The sequence below is a fragment of the Lepisma saccharinum genome, chromosome 9 (genome assembly GCF_977018435.1).
Source record: "Lepisma saccharinum chromosome 9, izLepSacc3.1, whole genome shotgun sequence".
Classification (NCBI taxonomy): domain Eukaryota; kingdom Metazoa; phylum Arthropoda; class Insecta; order Zygentoma; family Lepismatidae; genus Lepisma; species Lepisma saccharinum.
Window position 1 is genome coordinate 6,557,740 of NC_139237.1, and position 23,572 is coordinate 6,581,311.

At 37.5% G+C, this 23,572-nt stretch overlaps 2 long non-coding RNA genes across 3 annotated transcripts in view; one reads left to right on the top strand and one right to left on the bottom strand.

The window, feature by feature from the left end:
• Positions 1-18,433, bottom strand: part of LOC145992593 (uncharacterized) — a 30,675-nt gene extending 12,242 nt beyond the window's left edge. Inside the window, exon 1 of one of the 2 annotated variants that reach the window (XR_014442175.1) lies at positions 18,364-18,433. This is a non-coding gene — a long non-coding RNA (uncharacterized LOC145992593). The remainder of the gene's footprint in view (positions 1-18,363) is intronic. The other variant, XR_014442174.1, reaches the window with a different exon arrangement.
• Positions 1-21,993, top strand: part of LOC145992592 (uncharacterized) — a 106,325-nt gene extending 84,332 nt beyond the window's left edge. The window contains exon 5 of the long non-coding RNA XR_014442173.1: positions 21,835-21,993. This is a non-coding gene — a long non-coding RNA (uncharacterized LOC145992592). The remainder of the gene's footprint in view (positions 1-21,834) is intronic.
• The last annotated feature ends 1,579 nt before the right edge of the window (positions 21,994-23,572 follow it).

Sequence of the window (23,572 nt, forward strand, 5' to 3'; positions counted from 1 at the left end):
GAACCAATCTCAACGCTTTACAAGCCATCTTCGGCTACTTATATTACAAATGCACCTTTACAGAATTCACTTATATAATTCGCTTCATAGAAAAAATGTACAACCAATAACTTATTATATGCTGACCCAATAATCCGTACTTTCACAACCCAATAAATGAAACAATTTATAAATACGGCGAAACTAGTGCTCACTTTTATCCGCGAACCTGTTTTTTCTTCCTTTTCGATTAATTTCAGTGGCCACTGCCACCATCCTCGTTGGAACTTGCTGCGTTGTTGCTTGGCGTGCATCTTTTGTTCGTAGTTCTCTGGCTGCCGTTAGGTGCGCTGTGCATCTTGGTGCGTCGTCTGCTATTTCCGGGCGATAACTGCTGCAGTAGTGGAATCCAAGTGTGGTGCGCTTGCCCGCTATCGATGTTTAGTTCGTGCGGGAAGTGCATTATGGCGTGCGTTTCCTTGATTTTGGTGTCTATGAGCATGTGGGCAGTGTGTTTGACTCGAACCTTTTGAATTTTATGGCTATTGTATTTGATATGTCTAGCAAGACCAGTAGTGGGTTGGGCTTTTTTCGCATCTGCTAGGTGCTGTTGGAGTCTTTCATTGACAGATCTGATGGACCTGCCGATGTAATGAGCCTTGCATTCACACTCTGCATCATATACACCTGGGTTGTCAAGGGGGGAGAGGAAGTACCGTTTGTGCTTGTTCAGTTTATCAGTTATTTTGGAGTTGGGTTTGTGCGCTACTTTGATGCCAAATGGGAGAAGGGCTTTGGCTATGCGGTTGGAAGTGGTGGGATGGTAGGGGAAGGCAAACCATTTATATTGGTCGCTGAGGGTTGGTTGTGGCTGGGTTGCTTGTGGATGGGTTGATTGTGGTAGGTTAGGGTGTCTGACCTGTATTTCCGCCTTACTGCACCAAGTGGAAAGTTGTGATTCAGTGTAGCCATGTTTCAGGGCTATTTCTGTGATAGTGGCTATCTCCTCTCGTAGATCCTCTTCTTTGCCACAGTAGGAGAAGGCTCTTCGATAAAAGTTTAGCCACACATTGGCTTTTTGCTTAGGGGGATGGCTAGAGAGAGCATGTATGTACTGGTTGCCTGCATCCGGTTTTCTGTAGACGGTGGTTGTGAATTTGTTAAGTGCACGGCTGATGGTGATGTCCAGGAAGTTGATTTTACCAAGTTTTTCATGCTCTACGGTGAAGTTGAGCCTGGGGTGGATGCTATTTAGTTTGTTCACTAGGAGGTTGAGTTCTTCTGCCTTTTTGTATACAACTATTGTGTCGTCCGCGTACCTTCCATATCGGATGTGTTGTAGTTCGGGAGTGTGGAGTATCTCTTTTTCAGCCAGGTGCAAAGCCCTTCTCCCGTTTGGCATCAAAGTAGCGCACAAACCCAACTCCAAAATAACTAATAAACTGAACAAGCACAAACGGTACTTCCTCTCCCCCCTTGACAACCCAGGTGTATATGATGCAGAGTGTGAATGCAAGGCTCATTACATCGGCAGGTCCATCAGATCTGTCAATGAAAGAATCCAACAGCACCTAGCAGATGCGAAAAAAGCCCAACCCACTACTGGTCTTGCTAGACATATCAAATACAATAGCCATAAAATTCAAAAGGTTCGAGTCAAACACACTGCCCACATGCTCATAGACACCAAAATCAAGGAAACGCACACCATAATGCACTTCCCGCACGAACTAAACATCGATAGCGGGCAAGCGCACCACACTTGGATTCCACTACTGCAGCAGTTATCGCCCGGAAATAGCAGACGACACACCAAGATGCACAGCGCACCTAATGGCAGCCAGAGAACTACGAACAAAAGACGCACGCCAAGCAACAACGCAGCAAGTTCCAACGAGGATGGTGGCAGTGGCCACTGAAATTAATCGAAAAAGAAGAAAAAACAGCTTCGCGGATAAAAGTGAGTACTAGTTTCGCCGTATTTATATACTACCGCATCTCTCTTTTCCCAATCATAAAAACAATTTATTTTTAATTATAGATGGCAATAGTATTCTTGCTAAAAACCCAGACTCGCAGTGTTCTTTTAACAGGCACTTTCTGACCAGAAGAGTGTTCTTAGCTTTAAGTAAACAAAAAACAAGTGTTATTTACAGAACTTCCTGACCAGGAGAGCTCCGGAAGATTTAAAAATATAAAAGAATTTCAAACATGACAAGCAGCTTGTAGATCTTTGAAACTCCAGTTTAAATTTTCATGATTTAAATGGAGTCACGCTGACCAGCACTAACTCCAACAAAATTTATAAATGATTGATGAATTTTAGATAAATAATTATGTATGGTTTAAATATTTACAAGCACGCATTGTCCACCCTTAATGACTGCACTGACCAGCATTAGCCTTAAGGGTTGGCTTCCTAATAATGCTGGACATTGTGGAAGGATGGGCTGACCAGTCACTTCCCACACAATGCTCACATTCTCAAAGCCTGGACCCCGATGTGTGAAGTGATTACCTCAAAACCCAAGAACAGAATGAATTTTGCCGATGAATTGCCCAGTTTTCATGCCTGCTGTATTGCATCATTTTCTCCCCAGAACAAAAAATATGCCAAATGGAAAGTTATTTTAGCTAACAACAATTACCCCTTCCAAAAGACACATTGAGAAACACAATGGAACTAAAGTTTACTGCCTATATCAAAGTGCAGCGCCGACTGTAACAGATGCATTGTTGGGATGAAAGAAAAAGCAAGATTCAGCTTGCTCTGCATTATCTGTCGCCCGGCAGAAACTACGTTCATTTGGAACCAAAGATAAATTATACACCCACAAAAGAAAAACATTTACTGGTACAGTAGTGCAGGTGCACCGATTCACCAACCGAAAATGGGGCTCAGTGGGGCTCGCAGTGTTGCTAACTTGTAGCTTTTTACGATGTATATTTTACAGTATAGCCAACTTATTGTAGACTTTTACGCTGTTTCGAAAATGGGGCTCGGTGAGGCTCGCAGTGTTACTGACTCATGTTACTCTTTCACACCCTAATCTAATCTAACATCGTACTCTATTACGACCTTGGTAGCGTTGTCGCCTTTTAATCAAGGGGTCCCGGGTTCGATTCCCGGCGGAGGCACATAGTGGTTCGGATCCCACTTTAAACTGTAGGTCCAGTCCCGATTAGCCTTACTATGCATAAAGTGAACTTAAAACATCAATTCAATCAATCAATCAATCTATTACGACCTAATCTAATCTAAATGGATGACATCTTACCTAGGGTGACCAGACACATACATTCAAAAAAGAGGACAGAGCATGGCGAAAAACGAGGACAAACTCATAAAAAAGAGGACACTGCAAAAAATTGCACCACATTTGCCATTACTCACAATTTAATCAATATTAAACAAATCTTACCAACACCTTGCTCACAGATACTTTTCAAGTGATGTCCTTTAAGCAAAGAAAGGAATCTCCTAATCTGTTATTTAACAATTGACAAAGAATATCTACAATTTGAAGCACATAATTTTACTCCTTTTCTAATTCTTGGATATTAGAATGAAATATCCCCACAAGTGAATGCAAATGTAACAAGTAAGATTTATTTTAACTTATTTCCAAAAACCGAATTAAAATTTTAGGTAGTTTACATTGTTTCAAGAAATATGATTTTAATGCCAGGAACATTTCTAGCACTCCTTCAACAGCAGGGAAAATGACAGCCACCTTACACTTAACTCATATTCGTTTCTTCCATCCTTTTAAAAGCCGGATATTTTCTTGCAAGATCATTGTTGAATTTACACTTTCGCTTCGTTATTTCATGAAAGTAAATATTAATTAACAATCAAAATTCTCACTACGCGTTTCTGTATCGAATATGTATAACTCAAAAAGGTCGATCTCCATGGCGGAGTGGTTAGCACACCGCGCCACAACGCCAGCGGTCCCGGATTCGAATCCCGGCCTGGGCGTTCTTTGTGAGTGTCCCTTCATCAAAATCATCATATCATCGCTCCTACCAATCTTTGCGATTAGCCAAAAGTGGCAGAAAAGCGAAATAAAATAAATCAAATGAATCAATCGAAAAGGAACTGCACAGACTCAGTCATTAGGGCATCTGACTACCATGCGAGAGAGAGAGGTTTGATCCCCGGTGGGAGAGATCCGGAATTTTTTCTGCCTGTTCAAACCTCTCCGATGCTCACCCTGCATCGTATTGAGTGGATACCTGGAGGAAACTCTGGGGCTGATCACATCACCCCCACCTTCAGCCGTGATAAAGGAAGTGTGGGACCCTAACACAGGGGAGCACTTTACTTTTACAGATTACGTGCATTCCTGCAGTCTCAAAGGGCGAAGCAACGAGTTAGAATAATACTAATGACTATTGTGTGGAATTTTGCCTATTTTATTTATTTGTAGTAAAACACAGGCTTTAATGTTTAAAGTTCATATCATGGTGTTTCTAGTCCAAAAACGCATTTTATAGTGCCTTTCGAGGGTTAGTACCTACTTTGCTTAATCGTGCCAAAAAATTGCTATTCTGCAATTTCTTCATACTTCAGGTTTGTATTACATGAATATATGTAAAACGTTTTTCATGTCATAGTGGAAATGTCCATTCCAGCTGTTTGTTTAGACTTACCACGATTTGATTTGCTTTTATATGTTTTAACAGTTGCAGATAAATGTACTTCATCACAGGCATTAGTGACTTGAGTTGTCTTCATTTGACTTTGATTGACTTTATTTGTCAATTTTTTTTGTGTAATTTGGACACCTATTGATTTTAACCCTATATTTAATGAATCTCTGCTAATTTTATTATTTTTACAAAATGAATCTTTGGTTACTTTTTAACCTTATTTGATATATTCCTGTGCAAGATTGGAATATCTTAATAGATTTATTTCTTTACTGTTTTTTGGAACATATTTATTTTTACTTTCAATAAGAGACTTGTAACGATTTTTTGTCTTTTGAAATTCAGTTAATGGTTTTCGCGAGTTTGATTGGTTTATCGGTGTAGTACTGTGCAATAATTGTTTGACCATTTGACATCTTTTTTTATGTTTGAAAAAATATATAAAACCAAAAATTACTAACGCACTAAATTTAGGGTAGAGTATTAACACAAATAAAATTTTACCCTGCTAATGGAGCTCACAAGAAGGTGCTCTGTTTGTAAGACTGTTAAGACTCTTAATGAGTTTGTTAAAAATAGGGGTATGAAACATGGTGTTAAATATACATGTCATATTTGACAAAAATTGCATAATAGCAAAATCCTTGAAAAAGTATATTGTAATACATGTGACAAATATATATCAAACCTTCATTTTAAGAGACACCAAAAGTCTAGATTGCATGAATTATTAGTACAATTATATAAACAAGAAGCAAAAACTACATGTGAAGTTACGGTATGTTAAAAATGCATTGCTAATTTTTTTTCGTAATAAATGGAGGTACGAAATAATTGTACAATGCTTTCAAATAATTTACTTTTAAATTACACAATGAATAATCAAAACGTAGATAATATACAAACCAATGATATTGGTCAGGGTGGCGACAGACCTGGAAAACCGGGAAAAGTCAGGGAATTTGAGGTGTCAAAAAAAGTCAGGGAAATGTCAGGGAATTTCGTCTTCATCGATTTTTTTATTAAATTTATTTATTTAAAGATATCGTTATGGAACTCTGCACGGAAACAGGAAATCTCGTTCGTAAGTTTCGGCCTCAAATTTTAGGCCCCTTGTATGCGCAACACAACCACGGCGCCAGAAACCAGTGATGGCAGGAGGAGAGAGAGAGAGAGAGAGAGAAATTTCTCTCGCTTGGGCTTCTCGGCGGGAATTTTAAATTCGAACACTCTTTGGAGGAAAATTGTTATAACTCGGGCACTATGGGAGCAATCTACTTCGGATAACTTTTGTTTTGCAGCTAAAACATCAGCGCATGCAACCGTGTACAATTCAGAACACCGGTCCGAGGAAGGGGGCTTGGGGGGGAAGTCCCCCGAATTTCAATGCGAAAAACATAAAAATCAGGTGTTTGCCCCCTCTTATCCCGCTATTTTGGGGAGAGGGTGAAAACTTTAGTATTAATTTCAAAGAATGAACATTTATCAAGAGAATGAAACATGTTTCATGTTCTTGGGTGCCATGCAAGTTGAATAATAAGCCAAAATGTGATTATTTTTTTTTTGCGAAAAATAGGTAATTTGCATTTTTGGAGGAAAATTGTTATAACTCCGGCACTATGGGAGCATTCTACTTCACATAAGTTTTGTTTTGCAGCTAACACATCAGAGCATGAAACCGTGTACAATTCAGAACGCCGGACCGAGGAAGGGGGGCTTGGGGGCATAACCCCTGAATTTTCAATGGAAAAAACGTAAAAATCTGTAGTTTGCCCCTTTTTCCCCCCGCTATTTTGGGGAGAGGGCGCGAACTTTAGTATTATTTTCAAAGAATGGACATATCTCAAGAGAATAAAACATGTTTCATGTTCTTGGGTGCCATACAAGTTGAATAATAAGTCAAAATGTGATTATTTTTTTTTATGAAAAATAGGTAATTTGCTTTTTTTGAAGAAAAATTGTTATAACTCTGGCACTATGGGAGGAATCTACTTCGGATAAGTTTTGTTTTTCAGCTAAAACATCATAGCCTGCAACCGTGTACAATTCAGAACTCCGAACCGAGGAAGGGGTTGTGGGGGCGTGACCACCGAATTTCAATGAAAAGAAAACATAAAAATCTCGAGTTTGCCCCCTCTTCACCCGCTATTTTGGGGAGAAGGCACAAACCTTTGTATTCTCTCCAAAGAGATTGAAACATGTTTCATGTTCCTGGGTGCCATACAAGTTGAATAATGAGCCAAAATGTGAAACTCTGTTCGGAAAGGTGGTATGGATATGTTGCGGAGAGAAGGGGGGGGGGGGGGGGTTGGTCATCAATATGAATTTCCCAGGCTTGCTCCAGACCTGTGTCAGAGTTTCCACCCAAACATAAGAGTATGAAAGTCCAAAAAGCACTTTCATTTCGTAATCAGCATACCATATGGTATCATCGGGGGAGTAAAGGTTAAGCCTCTAAATATTACGTGGAAAATGCATTGAATTATTATTTTTTCTTGTCCGTATGGCAGTAGTAAGGGGACTTGTCAACAGAAGGAGGGGATAAGAGCGGGTGGCGCCGTCCGATACTTGTCGGACGTCGTAGTAAGGCATTTTGTTGGGCAAACTGAAGGAACATGAAAAAAAAAAAAAAAAAAAAAGCTTCTATTGATACATACGATTTTTGTCGAATATCGCCACCTGACAAAGTAACTCACTACAACATGCGACAGAAATTGCATGGACTGCAACATCCAACAAAAATCGTATGCATAAACAAGAAGAGTTTTAGACGTTGCAAATATGCTGCTGGAATTTCATTACTCTTCTGGCTCACTTCACCTTATTTAATGTAGCAGTGCTTGCGAAGGTTTTCTTTCATCATCCTGATGTATTACTGGTTTCGCACGAGTTAATATACGTTTACAATGACATTGCTCTATTCTTAGATATCAAGAAGAATCCAACCAAACGGGATATTTATTGAATACTATCACGAAAAAGTAAGGTTAATGTCCAATATTATGAAATAAAATACTAAAAATAAATACGTAGATATTTTACTATCATATTTACTCGAATCATTCAATCATAAAAGCAAATCACTTTCTTCAAGAATGAACTTTTCTCTGCCAGCCCTGCTAAATTTTCACTTTCCATCTACTGATTTATACGAGGGGTGGCCAGAAAGTAATTTCCGATTAGTTATGTTTAGGAATGTGCAGTGATGTCTTGATACATTTCTCGCCCGTTCAAAATATCGAAATAATGCGAATTTGGCATAAAATGCGAATTGTTGGCGTTTTTAGCGATTTTTTTAAAAAGAAATGTCCTAAAACAACGAAAAATTCCATGAAATCCAAAATTCTTGTCTTTTCTAGGCCATGTTTGTGTACACAGAACATGCAAAACTATAGAGTTATACGTACATGGAATAATTCCGACAGCCCACGATTTTTTCAACTTTATCAAAAAACATTTGCATCACAGAGCAAAGTGGCAGGGTTCTAACAGGAGATAGAGTGCGTATCTACCGTCACACGGGATCCACATCTTCGAATTTGTCGCACGAGATATGTTTTGAATTACCAAGCTAAGCGCGCACCATCGGCATTTGTCGAGCGAGTAATAATGGAGCTCAGTCGTTAAGGCGTCTGACTACTATGCGAGAGACTCGGGGTCGATCCCCTGCAGGGGAGAACCAGGATGTTTTCCACCTATTCAAACTGCTCCGGCACCCACCCAGCATCATATGAAGCTGGTACTTTGAGGAAACTTTGAGGGATAAAGGTAGCCAGGAGCGTGGTGCTGATCACATCATCCCCACCTTCAGCCGTGATCAAGAAAGTGTGGGGCCTTAACTCCACACCCCTGTACACCTTCATGGCAAAGTGCAGGGGAGCACTTTACTTTTACTTCCTCAAAAATCCAACATACCAAACTGTCACGAAAATACGTAGACCATATGACCTACAATTTAAAATAATAGTTTAAAAGCACAATGGAGTATTAAGTTTCGGTATATTTGGCAGATAAATGTTCTAAAACAGAAACGCGAATTTTGGGAAACGTAACACTAACAAGTCAGAAAAAGATAATGCCAATGTTTGGTGCCATAATATATCGGTATCTGTTACGTGAGATTGATTGATTTTAATTTTTTGGGTGCGTCGCCACTTATGGTCATTATGCACCCTTCAGTTTATACGGGGAAAATTCCATTATCTAAAATCCTTACCTTAAAATTAAAAAAGGGGTATGGAAAATAACTTTCCCAAAATATCTTTCAAGATATCAAACTCTCACGAAGAGGCATAAGCCATGTGACTTACAATTTGAAACAGTAGTTTAAAAATACCATGAAGGTATAATTTCAGATATTTGCCAGAAAATGCGCTAAAATGAAAATGTGAATTTTGGGAAAAATAACCTCGTATAGTAAAACATAAAAAAATAAGAAAATACACCAATTTGAAAAAAATAACAAAATATCAAGGTCCCTACCGATTAGGTATAAATAAAACATGAATATCAGTTATAATTTATTGCATTAGTAATTTTCGGCATAATCACCACCGTTGTCCTGACATTTGTCGTAGCATGGCACTAAATATTGTATGCCCATGGTATATGTGTCTGACAGCAAAGACTGGAACTATCTCTACCGCAGTGTAGCTGTCAAATCCTTGCCCTGCCAGAAACCTCTTCAGTTAAACAAAGAGATGAAAGTGTGTACATTCAAGGCCATGCCTGTACAGGGAGTGGTCCAAGATCTCTCACCTGAAGTGATGCAAAGGGCCCATGCCCTTTGGGGATAAGAGTTGTGCACATTCGATTGGCCTTCCGTGAATTGTCTGCACCATCCTCTGACCATACTATCACTCACGACGTCCGGTCTGCACATCTCACACGATTGCTGGTGGCTCTGTGTCAAATTCTGAGCGTGCAATGTAGGCTACATCGCTATCGGTGGGAGACTGTATGAGAGCTGCAATGTTTAACCTAGAACTGTCCTAAAACGGCTGCGTTGCAACTGTACCACATTACAGCTACATGCCACTTCTTTCTGCCTGCATGTGTGTGTGTCGCTCTCCGACCACTAGTGCAGTGTATAGGCACCATTGAAGCTTTTTTCAGGATGCCCCTCGTATATGAACTTTCAGAAGCTTTCATTATTAGAGTGTTCCTGTTTTAATGTGTGGTTAGCTAAATCAGGTACCTATACAATGCAATTCTATAAATTCCTTGCGTTAAATTTCTAATACCTACATACCCTGTTCATCAGCATTAATGGTATAACTGCATGTTGTCAGTTTCACAGTACTTCACTTGGATATATTGTACTGAAGCAGAAATCCCATTGATAATGTAAGGAAATATGATATTTTATTTTGTTCGATTAAATTGTTTCACTTATATGCAAGAGTTAAGTTGTTTGCTTTACAGAGAAGAGAGAAGTAGCTTTATGCATTGAAAAATGAGTCCGCACTCATGGTTCTTGCACAAGCAGAGGGTTTGAAACCTCAGTGGAAATATCAACATATAATACCGAGAATGTATAAGGAGACTGATAAATTACATATTGTATTTCTTAATCAATCACTCCTTAACTCTTATCTCATTTAGTCGTAACTTCAAAAATAATCAAGTATTTTATTTTAAACTTACTGCGTATGACAAAATTCCGTAATCCTTCCCTAGCTTGTGAATTGTAATAATTTTCCAAATTCACTATTTTGCAGTTTGAATTCAAATCATAGAGAATAGAGAAATTAAGTCAATTTCATAGAAGATAATATTGGTACTTAACAAAACCATAAGTGGATCTGTATGAGTTTATTATTTGTATTTGAAAAATCATCGATTTAGTTTAGTTTGTAATTGTCAGGGAAAAATGTAAATTTTGTCCTGGAAAACCTGGAAAAGTCAGGGAATTTCATTTCTGCTTGTTTGTAGCCAGCCTGTTGGTTAAATCAAGAAGCTATTTCTGGAACTCAAAACATCGTATGACACATTGGTGAATAAAGTAAACACTTTGAAAAAAGAAGTGAGTGATCTCAAAAGCGAAAACCAGATAGAGATACAAAATATTATATGACCAAGAAAATAGAAGTAGACGTAGCACAATGGATTTAGATAATATAACAACCAAAGGTAATCTTTTAAACTTTGCTAAACAGCATGGCATCAAAGATATTCCAGACATAAACATATAAATGATTTACGAGAACATATAAGGTTTAATATACTACCTTTTACATTTGTATCTAATAGTGATATATTTAGACCGATTTCTCAAACAACTCATTTTAATCCACCTTTTAGCAGAATAGACAATAATGATGATACATTTCCACAACCTCGTAATGACACATTTCTACAACGACAAGAGAGAAATCAACCACCATTTACCAATGTCCCTAATAGTGAAGAGTTTTTTGAAGACGAAGAGTTGGTAGAGAGAGAAAGAAGAAATCAAATTATAAGAGAATACTTAGCTAACCCCAGGAGAGCGTTTAATGGAATGATTAGTGATTTCACTAAATAAGAGATAGAGTTATTAAGTATATTACCAATGGTTTAAAGAAACACCCAAACTTACGTATCTACCTTACTACACATTTTCAGTATCGTATCTTAAACCCGGCTACTGGAGAAGTAGTAGGTACAGATAACTGGCATGTAAGGTGTCATACTCTCAATATTGAAAGGTCAGCTGTAAATAGATTATGTACTATATATGAATTAGCAACAGATGAGATTATAAGAAAATTTGAAGAATAACTTATAAAAACACAAAATATAGATTTGACAAAATAATGTCATAAAAGGTTTGATAAAAAGAAAGCTTATACCAATCACATTTCAAAATGTAAATCTAATATAGACAATAGTGGAGGTGAGATAGTTATGCCAACAGATAAAAATAATATAAAGAAATATAAAACATGTGGTGCTGAGCTCTTTTATCCATATACTCTAACTTATGATATGGAGACAACACAGGAAAAAACAGAAGTATTAAAAATAAGTAACAGAGATATTATATCTGAACATGTCTCAAACAGCTATTCATTTATGTGTAACTTTTTGAAGAACATCTTAAAAAGGTGTGATGATAAAAGTCAGCTTATGAAAAATCAATGAAAATCCTGTAAATTTAGCAAAAAAGTATTACACAAACTTTATAAATAAAAACGTACCTGCTATATATAATGAAGAGTCTATGAAAAAAATTGAAAAAGCAACACATTGTCACATATGTGGGGTTGAGTTTAAAAAAGGTGACCGTAAAGTATATGATCACTGTCATACTACTGGTAAATATAGGGGTGCAGCACATATCAGTTGTAATCTTCACTTAACACTACCTAAATTCATACCTATATTTATACATAACCTTAAGTATGATAGTAAAATATTTATAGAGTGGATATTAAACCTATGTAAAAACGAAAAAGATATACATATTCTCCCTGATACAAGCGAAAATTACAAATACATTACTTTGCGAGTTGAAGTTGGTGAGTATGAGCAAAAAGATGATCAAACTAAATGCAAACTATGTAAAATAAAGTTTAAAGGATTACAAATTACAAAGTATGCCAATTGCCGGTGTGTCCAGTTCCATTTGACTACACGTACGCTATTCCCATTGCACGGTTCAACAAAGGCAATTGGAAAGTACCGCGGGTCGAGGTGTGACGAGCTCTCCTGCATAGCAGTCGGTTCCAGTGTGCTTTCACTGATAACGCAAATACGCTCCTCCAATCTTGGTCTCATTCACTGTTGTCTGTTACAAGTGGTTGCATCGTCGAAGGCATTGTGTGGTACCTCAGGATATTCTACAGTGCATTCCTCGTGGGTAGTGTACATTCCTGTACTTAATTTGCAGTAGCAAATTTTTGAATGTGAACTAATAATGTGTTTCACGAACGAAGAAGCATTTGAGAGGCTCATGGTGTTGGGTGAGTGCCAACGAAATAGTTCTGCTGCTGCTGGTGTGTATGCTGCAAGGTATCCCGATCGGGAACATCGTTCAAGACATGTTTTACGCACTCTTGCCTATTGTGTATGCAGAAGGGGCAATGTTCAGCCTTCTAGCAGTCACAAACATGAATGCATTGCTCGGGCTTTTCGAGATGAGAGGTCTGCTGGTGTACTTGCAGCCTTCCATTTCAATCCTCACGTGAGTATCAGGTAAGTTGCTCGTGATTCTGGTGTCAGCGTAAGTACAGTGAGAAAGATTTTAAAGGACCACAGATTTCATCCGTACCACATGTCCTTGCATCAAGAGCTACATGAAACTGATTTTCAAAGCAGGCTAGACTTTTGCATGTGGTCGCAAGCTCAAGTGAATGCAAATGTTCGATTCCTTGACGAAATGTTGTGGTCTGACGAGGTTACATTTAAAAGTGATGGTCAGGTAAATTGGCACAACATGCATTACTGTGCCGCCGAAAACCCATGCTGAATGCAAGAGGTTGATCATCAACGTAGATGGTCTGTGAATGTGTGGTGTGGAATCATCGGCGGAGGAATAATTGGACCTCATTTTTTCAAGTGAGGCTTACGGGTGTAGTGTACCGCACATTTCTTCAAGAACAATTGGCCAGTCTTCTCGAAGACTTCCCCTTACACATCAGAACACACATGTGGCTACAACAAGATGGCTGCCCAGCACATTTTGATCTGACAGCGAAGAATCAGGTGAATGCAATGTTTCGTGGTCGCTGGGTAGGTATTGGTGGGTCTGTTCCCTGGCCTTCTAGGTCACCAGACTTAACATGTTTAGATTATTACCTCTGGGGATGACTGAAAGAAATCGTTTACCAAAATCTCCCTACAACGACGGACGATATGATCGAGCGCATAGTTGTTGCATGCAGAAAGATTAGTGAGGCAGAAGTTATTGCAGCACAAAATGACTTCAGTGTCTGTGTGCAGAAATGCATTGAGACCGAGGGAACACGTTTCGAACATCTACTGTAAGTTGGTAAATGTGCATCACACTGGGTGCTTTACCTATTCTTCTCGTTTTCGTTGTTCATTGGTTTCTGATTACTCTTTCGTTTTTTTGATCATCATGTCAGTTAGGCCTATTTCTCTTGTCAAACAATGGTTTGGCAATCAATTGTGAGAAAAGGACCTTTTTCATTGGCGAAGCAGCCGTCAAAGACACCAACGAATTCCTTATTGTGCGTGACAGTAAACCATTCATTGCCAGTTCTAAGCCCGGAGAAAGTGTGAAGAGCGGTCAAAGGTTCAGCTCAAACAAAGCTTACAGTAGTACGGTGTTTCAAGAGCAGACCCATTACCATAATTGTTTGTACAGGATCTTATGTACTCTGTCCAGTGTTTGTGTTTTGTACGTAATTCCTCACTTTGGAACACCAACTTCAGGGGTTGGAATTGTTTTGGTCGCCATTTTGAAACCAGTCAGTGGATTACAAAATCATGTTTGCATTCTTTTCACGTTTTCTGTGACCTTTAAAATGAGGTATTACTCGACCCCCCTTGCCATTTGAAATTTTTGAGTCCTTCCCTAATTTTAGACCCCCTTTTTGGGTCACGTGGTTTCATCCTTTTTTAGTCCCTCAGTCATCATGTGGCATATCATTGGAAAGCTTGTGTCCTGCACTTTCCGAAACTGTTATGGTGCTTCACTTATCTTAATTGTTAAGCTCGGTATACTCAATTTGGCTCACCTTCCTTTTTTTGTAAAACCATTTTCTACACGGAAAACGGTAGGTAGTACAGACAAATATAACAATCATATTTTTTCCCCACCTTTCCAAATCTGCATTCCAAACATACCCTTCCCATTTAAAAATCGCACGAACGGGCATGTGCCCTCCACAAAAACCACAAAGGGTGGCTTTAGGGCTGTTGCAAATACTTTCTACGTATTCTTTGGGCCCAACTTAGTGGTGCATTTTTTGTTTCAACTTGATACGATCTCTCATTCTCGAGAAAAAGGTAGTGTCTGGGTCACTCTGAAACACCCTGTATATATAAAAGATAGTAACAGAATTGTGAAAGCAGGGTAATGTTGCATGGTTTTCCAGATGGAGGAAGTCATTGATAACTGATAATGTTATGGGCGTGAGAATTCTATAGCCCTGATGTCTGGTTGACTGACCATTATTCTGTTTACACATTTGTTGTTTAATTTTAGAATAACACATGTAATCGAGATTTTCATATTTTTTGTGTTTAAATACAATGAGTATGGTAAACTTTATTACAAAATGCACAAAAGTCACAAGAAGTCATGTAGGTGAATATCGTGGCTGCTGTGTGGAATGAGGTTTTCTTTTTCATGAGATGAGAAACAAACTTGATGCAGAGAAGTTGCATATTTAAGATATATATCTTGTGTTTGAATTTTTTTGACATGATCTAGAGGGTGACAGGATCTCCATATTGAAACATGCTTTAGCTTTTGTAAATTGTACCACATTTGCATGAATCAAAATGTATTGTCGTCCCTGAGATGGTAGAATTTAATTGCTAATTTCAGCTTTCTCCTCACACTGGCAATGGAAATCAATGTTTCTAACATAATGTTAATAACACAATGATGGACACTGCATGAGGATGCTCCGCTGGCATTATGTTATGAAGTGTGGCAGTATGTGTTAACAGCTGCAGATGGTGGTGAGGTGGATGCCAAGGCTATCAGAAACTGCAATTGAAAGCTGATGACTACGAGATCTGTGGTAGGCTCTGCAGCAGAAGCAGTTGTCCCTCAACATCTGGATAGCAGGAAATATGCAGGTGGGGTTTGAAGTCCCCAAAAGTCAACATGCCAAGCCGTTTGTGAAAGTGGTGTAATCCACGACACTATATAAACTGTTTTAAAAGAGTTAAAATAGGAAACTAGATGTAATATTAGATGCTTATTCCAAAAGAAAAATCAAATCCATACTAATAGGAGATTTTAACATTGATTTCCTGAGTCAAAAAAACAGAATATGAGGTAGAAGTATTCATGAGCCTCCCCCATGGCGCAGTGGTAGCGTCATTGCCTTGTAATCAAGGGGTCCCGATACCCGGTGGAGGCACAAGTGGTTCGGATTCCACTTTAAACTGTAGGTTCAGTCCCGATTAGCCATACTGTGCATAAAGTGGACTTAAAACACCAACTCATCAACAACAACAAGAAGTATTCATGAAAGCTCACAATCTGACAACAGTTGTGAGAGTACCCACACGAATCACATCAACTTCAAAAACAGCAATTGATCAGGTTTTCTTAAACACCAACTTATTTGTATACAGTGTCAATACAATTAGTACTGGCTTTTCAGATCATGAGGCACAATGCATAAAAATTACTGCAGCACAAAACACAAACCAAACACACACACCTTATAGACACATAAATACCACAAAAAGAGAATTTAATGAAGCTAATTTTAGTTACTTTAACTACTTAATAAGTAGAGAATCATGGGATAGCCTATACTACCAAACTGATGTGAATGAAGCATACGAGACATTGCTGTCTGCCATTTCATACTCATTTAATTTAGCATTTCCCAAAATAACAAAAAAATATGCATTGAAACAAAATCAAATTGGATAACACCCGACATCAAAGAAAACTGGAAAGATTTCATCATAATGAATAAATGCAGACAGCAATTCAAAAGTGAAACATTCAATTCATATCTAAAGGGAAAAAGAAAGGAGTTTGAAAACTCAGTCAAGGAAGCAAAAAAAGACACAATATCAATATGATCCTAGACTCAAATAGCAAACAAAAACCTTGTGGCATATTGCAAAAACCGAATTAGGTATGGTAGGGAAAGAAAAATACAAAGACAACATATCACTAAAACACAAAGGCAAAAGCGTGGTCAATCCCCAAGATGTAGCATCAACTTTCAATAAATACTTTACTGGGATAGTAGAAAAAAAAACCAAAAAACATCCAAAAACAAAATCATAAAACTAGTAATATAACTAAAGTAGATTCTAGTATATACTTACTCCCAGCAGACGAGAAAGAAATATTTAGCTTAATAAGTCGCTTGAAAAACAATTATTCTGCCGGCATAGATGAGATACCTGACATTGTAATAAAAAAATGTGCCGCACACATATGTGGCCCAATATGTCATGTAGTTAATCTAAGTCTCCTTACCGGTAAATATCCAGAACAGCTAAAGACTGCCATAATAAAACCTCTGCACAAGAAAGGGTCAAAAAATGAAATGAGTAATTACAGACCAATCTCTCTTCTCCCAGTCATCTCAAAAATACTCGAAAGGGTTATTTACAATAGATTAATAACATTTTTTAACAATTTTCCATCATTTCAGAACAACAACATGGTTTTTGCAAAGGAAAATCTACACAATCTGCTATACACACATTCACAGAAGCAATTAGAGAAATTTTGGATAAAAAAGAACACTGTGTAGGGCTCTTTCTTGATCTAACAAAAGCATTTGACACTGTCAACCACAAACTCTTGGTAAAAAAAAAAAATGGACCAGTATGGGATCAGGGGAGTAGCAAAAGAATGGTTTAAATCATATTTAACGGACAGGAATCAGATAGTAGAAATAACTCACATCGACGAGGATAATAACAAGGAAAATTATCGATCAAAGAAACAACGTATTACATATGGTGTACCCCAAGGATCCATTTTAGGACCCTTACTTTTTACAATTTACATCAATGACCATCCACAAAACTGTAAAGATGCAAACACAACTCTCTTTGCTGATGATACAACTGTTCTTATAGCAGGAACAAACACAGAACGGTTAAAACACAACGTAAAGAATACAATCACACACATCTCGGAGTGGATAGAAAAAATTGGTCTTGTGGTAAACACTAAAAAAACAAATGCAATTAGATTTCAAATCAACAGCTGTAGCAGTGAAACTCCAGAAATTAACTTTCAAGATCAGGACATAGAATATGTATCTAACATTACATTTCTTGGCGTACAAGTGTCTGAAAATTTAAAGTGGGATCTACACATTGAAGCTACAGCAAACAAGGTTAGTGGGTTTTGTTATGCGATAAGAACAGTAAGAAATGTAGTAAATCTAGAAGCAGCAAAAACACTATACTATGGCATCATTCACTCTGTATTACGGTACGGCATCATTTTCTGGGGGAACATGAACAAAAGCATTACATTATTCAGACTACAAAAGAGAGCTGTTAGAATTCTGGCAAATGCTCCAACAGATGCACCATGCAAACTATTATTTCAAGAATTACAGATATTGCCAGTTCCATGCATATACCTATATGAAATCCTAACAAGCATGAAAATTTGTCAAAATACACACACAGCAAATAAGGACTACTACACCTACAACACCAGGGGAAAGAATGACTTACATATGGAATTACACAATACCACATTCTACCAAAAATGGGTAACATATAGGTAATGGTATACGCTTATTTAACATGCTACCAAATGCATTTAAAAATATAAAGTCATTGCCAGTATACAAGTTACATCTAAAAAGATTCCTAAAGGCACATTGTTTTTACACAGTGCAAGAGTACATTGACACCGTAAGTGACAGGAATAGCAACAATAATATAACAAAGTAGAACTACCCTATCATCATTATCTTTTCCTTTTTCTTTTGCTGTTCGATTTAATTTATCTAGATGTAAGTATAGGTGACTATTTAATGCTCAATTTATGTTTGTGTGTGTGTATATATATATATACAAATGATGAAGGAGACAGTAAACACTTACCACACGAATAGAAATAATTCAATATTTCGCGATCTGAGTCGCATTTTCAAGAAGGTAGATAAAAGATCGACGACACTTTGAGTAGAGGCACAGAATACTGACCGTAGCATCTCTACGGTCAGTGTTGCCAGAAACAGTTGAAAGGAAACACGAAATACTTTAGCCAGTGTTTACTGTAAGGTGGGTGGGTAGTTTCGGGGAGGAGAGGAAAGAGTTACTGGTTGGCTAGGTTGAGTCCGGGGGGTATAGTGGCGTGCATGCCTGCTATATAGGCCCTTTCCCATCGCCTGCGGAAAGATGTGTCAGAGCGGGGGGGTCAAAGGTGGATGATGGCAACACGGAAGCAGTTATTGAAGGTGGTGTTATGGCTGTTGGTGTGGATATATATATATATATATATATATATACATGTGTGTACATAATGACATAGCAAATGAAGCGAACATTGAATATAGAAAACATATTTTTAGCCAATTTGTCTCAAGAAAATAACATTGAACATGCATTTATTCTCTTTGTATGATATCTTGTATCTCATATTATCTATTGTATTTTATATTATATTATGCCTATAATTTTATAGATGTATTCTAAATGTACATGTACAATGTGACAATTCCAAACTTTTGTAAAGTAGAATGGATGCTAATAAATCAATCAATCATCCTTGTATGCCAGGCACTGTCGGGCGAAGACTCTCATCACCGCATGGAGTGTGCAGACTGGCCCCAATTGTTTCACAGCATCCTTTGTAGCGACGGAGCTGTGGGTCATGTAGGAGGGATTGTGAACTGCCACAATTGTCACTACTGCGCACAAAAGTATCCTTATGTCTCTCTTAAAAAGATACAGAATCGTTACAAGATGAATCGTTACAAGGTCACAGTGATGTGCGGCATTACATTAAGTTACGTTGTGGGCACATTCCTTTTCAGGACACAATGAATGTAGATCGTTACTTAACCATGCTGCAAGATAATGTCTGCCTACTGTGTCCACTTGGGATAACATCACCAACCTCATCTTCATGCAAGATGGTGTCCCTCCTTATTTTGCTGCCTGGTCCACTGGAGATGCGAACGTGGGTCGGAAACAGTTGGTGAAATTAGGAAGAAGTATCCCCCTTCCCCGCTATAGAGTAATCCTGAAGATGTAATGGGTGGAGAGGAGTGAAGAGGGTGTCTGATCATGACTCTTCCCAGATCTCACCTTTTTTTTCATTTCATTTGTATGAGGAAATTAATTATGCAACATTCGTGAATGGCTTGACATTCAATTTCAGGTATGTTGGCTGGATTGTTGTCATCCACATGAATGGCCAGCAACAAACCCTGACCTCTTGTTATCCTTTTTCATGTGGCGCTAGGCGAAGGATGAATTATACCACACTAATCCACAAACTGTGGATCAACTGGAGGATCACATTGAGCATGTTCTGTCCAGCATTCCACCTGAGTTCGTGTTTGTCTGGTGAGGTTATTCTCAGATGATTGCAGAAACTTGTGGACAATGCTGGTATCTATGTGGAATTTTAGATGGCAAATAAGTCTACTGTCCACAATATAAAACATGTTTTACTACAATCGACTGATAACTAATAAAATTATTAACAATTTTAAGTAGGGAGTTACTTTTCAGCCACTTTGTATGTTTTGAGTGATTCAGAGATCTCATGCAATGTTAATTGTTGGTGTGCACATATCTACTTTTCTGCTCCTTAATAACAATTCCAACTATGTGGGAACCTAAGATTCAGTCTTTGCATTGTCTGAACACTTCAGGGCAGGAGGAACAAACAGCCAGACACGAAGATCCTAAAGTGCTCCTCTTCCACTGACTTTTACCTGCGGCAAGCTGGGGAAAGAGAGCGGTCTCTCCACTGGATGATTGTAAGAAGAGGAAAAACTTGGCATTATGCTTTTGGGAGTATTATTTTATTTGTTCTTGTTGGATTGTCAAATTTTTGATGGCATAGAAACACACATAAATGTAAACAGAGCAGGCTCAAGATTTGATTTGCGGTTTGAACCACAGACATGCTGCAGCATGTTTGAGAGGAGCTGGACTACCTACTTGACGTGTGTCGTTTCATAGGTTGTGCACATATTTGACCACTTGTGAACAATCATTTGTAACAACCACATACCTTTGAATTTGTTATTCAAATTTTTATGTAAAAATCTTATTGAGTTGAGCATTACACCTGTGTAGTTTCCTTTACCTTCATATTACATATTTACATCTGTAATGTTTTGATAAATTTCTTTGAAACCCACTATACTTTGCAATTAGTCGTTTTAAACCACTTTTCAGAAGAGAGATTGTCTTCTCAAAGGTGTAAGGTTATTTTTCAGTTATTTACAGGGCGATTCAAAAATCCCTTAACACTCCCTATAAAATGTAAAGGAGTTAGGATGGGTACAATTAGTCATGACAGAAGCATTTTAGACCTAGGTGGAACCATATTGATGTGTTCCAAGTGGACGTTTGCCACATTAAATTCGAGTCAATTTTTTAAAATGGGAATTGAGTGATATGAAATATCAAATAAGCCTAAAATTTCAAGAGAAATGCAGCAATGAAGGTTTTTCGAACCTATATTTAATCTGGAAAAGTTATGACTGCATGATTGTAACAAATGTCTCATTTTCCAGGTGAGCAAACAGTGCCAGAATTCTCCTAATGCATGAGGAAACAAACACGTCGAGATCATACTATTGTCTGGGGAGAGAAGTTCACATGCCATTGCAAATGATTTTAATCAACGACACCCCCCAATGAGATCCAGTGTCACATGTTGCACAATTAATCTGAAATTTTCGGTAGTCAGGATCAGAGTCCATGGCAGGCGTTGATCAGGATGTCCCAGAATTTTCGGTGACACGTTAGGAACTGTCTGGCACTGTTTTCTCAGTGTAAATTTATGTTGAGAAACCTTCACCATTACATTTCTCATGAAATTATAGAATGATTTTATATTTCAGATAACCCCTTCCCATTTGAAAAAAAATGTGTTGAATTTAATATAGTGGACGTCTGCTTGGAACACATCAATGTGATTCATCGTAGGTCTAATCTTTTTTTTATCATGAACAATTGTACCCACCCTAACTCCTTCACATTTTATAGGGGGCAGTAAGGGACTTTTGAATCACCCTGTATGTCCTTTCAATTTTTTGTGTCTTTTAGTTACTGTATATGTGTGGATTGCAAAACTGAATTTCTCACTTAGTACTGTGAACCTTTATTTGTACTATCTACATGAAATGCAATTGTCATGTCTTAACTTTGGAAGCATAGTTTCAAATTGTGCTTGAATGAAAAGTGGGGCTCAAATATTGGTTATTTCATCAGTGCAGTAAAAATTGGCAGGTGGGGTGTTAAGAAATGAACAATTTCCAGGAATTTATTTTAAATTCAGGTTATTTTAGCTAATATGTTGTAGTAACATATATTTTGTTACAATTCTAGGCTGCTACATTTATAGATGTCAAATATGTGCTTATAAAACCAGACGTGAAAGAAGATTTTGGAGGCACATACTGAATCATGATGCCATGAGGCACTTAGGGCCCCATATTGATTGCTCATACCCTTGTTTTGATGTTGTTTCTGATGAAACAAATGGATTACGATGTTATGTGTGTGGCTACATATTTGCTTCGAAGGATGAATTGGATAGACATATTATGTTGCATGTAGTTAATACAATATTTCCATGTAAATTTTGTGATGAGTACTTTCTTGTTGAACAAGATTTAACATGTCATTTAGATGTGCACAAGTCCATATATAATGAAGAATGTGAAGTTGATAAGCAAGCATGAATTTGATTTGCATGGGAAGAAATTCTTGTGGGAAGCTCAATTGAAAAGACTTGCACAAACACTGATATTTTCGAAATCATGTATCATCTCATTCGTCTCTTGCGAAGTATAAATGTGATAAATGTTCTATTCATTTTGTACAGTTTAGGAGTCTCAGGTATCGTTGTAGCTATATACATTCTGCCAAAAAGGCTATTTCATGTAAGTTTGGTGAGGCAACTTCACACAGTATATTTTGACTTGCAGCACCATCAGAGAGTTCATAAGTTTATTTTTTACATAGAAGTTAATATGTTATAGATATATAGAATATTGCATAGAAGTTAATATGTTATAGATATATAGAATATTGCATAGAAGTTAATATGTTATAGATATATAGAATATTGTAGAAAGTTAAAAATTGGGTGAGCAAGTTTCAACCAGCATATTGACTTGTAGCATCATCAGAGAGTTTATGTATTAGAGAAAGCTTTTCCATGTGAAAATTGTGGGAAACAGTTTGCATCAATGAGGAACATAAGAAGACTTATGTTAATATGTTATGGAAAGAAGTCATTCCATGTATATTGTTGAAAGTTATACTTTTGTTTGTATTAAATTTGATAACAAAATTAAACAGTAGATGTATTAATTGTATACATTTTGCAGACCTGATATTTTCGAGGAAGTTCTAATTGCAAGAATTAAAGGTAACGTTTGTACATGGTTTATTCACACACTCAGCGTTTTTGTAGTTTCTGTTTCAAGACGAGTTTCATGTTAATCAGTTTGCTTGGTTTGCTGCAGCCCAGGTCACAAAATTTCTCAGGGAGTCACAAAACTTGTCAATGTGTAAATAAGTGCATACATGTGTCTCTCTTTACACTTTGGTCAGGGACGTCGGAACTTATTTTGGAGTGGGGGGGGGGGTAGGTTTTCAAATCCGTCAACCAGATTTTACAATCTCTTCCCCCATATACACGCATATGCGTGTGTGTATATATATATATATATATATATATATATATATATATATATATATATATATTATTTAATATATAAATATCCACAGTGACTCATAAGATATAAGAGGAGGCCGAGAGGCCTTTATTACGAATTATGTTATTACTTACAATTCCATTAAACGATGCTTAATGCAACAAAACTGAAATATTATGTCTTATGATAATTACAGCAAATTTCCATCCCTGCCTGGTACTCGATCTTCGTATACAGTTAGGCATGATGGTATTGAGGCATTCCTTTTTATTTTTAATAATTACTGACATAACTAAAAACGCGCTACTTTAAAAGGGGAGTAAGTTCCCGTGCAAACGTATTAAGAAAATCCATGTTTATGAAACTTTCTGATCGATGTGTTGCAAAGAAAGTTGACCGTG